The following is a 513-nucleotide window of genomic DNA, read 5'->3' on the forward strand; positions in this document are numbered from 1 at the left end:
ACACACACACACACACACACACACACACACACACACACACACACACACACACACACACACACACATTCACTGTTTCTCTCACACACTGACACGCACACGCATACAAACAGACAAACACAAACGCACACATTCATTCATATTCATATTCACACTTTGAATTGATGCTCTGCGCCTGGCACAGGAAATTGCAACCCTCTAAAGCCTCAAACATTGTTTAGTTTACGTTACCACTAATTTCCGATGTCTCTTACTTATCTCTTTCTCTCTCTCTCTCTCTCTCTCTTTCTCTCTTTCACTTGCTCTTTCTATTTTCTTTTTTCAACTTTTTCTCCCTTTCGACTCACTCACTCACTTACTCTTCCTTCTAAGACGTACGACATCATGAATATGAATATGAATACAAATACAAATACAAATACAAATACAAATACAATACAATACAATACAATACAATACAATACAATACAATACAATACAATACAATACAATACAATACAATACAATACAATATAT

The sequence above is a fragment of the Helobdella robusta genome, assembly GCF_000326865.2.
Source record: "Helobdella robusta unplaced genomic scaffold HELROscaffold_13, whole genome shotgun sequence".
Taxonomy (NCBI): domain Eukaryota; kingdom Metazoa; phylum Annelida; class Clitellata; order Rhynchobdellida; family Glossiphoniidae; genus Helobdella; species Helobdella robusta.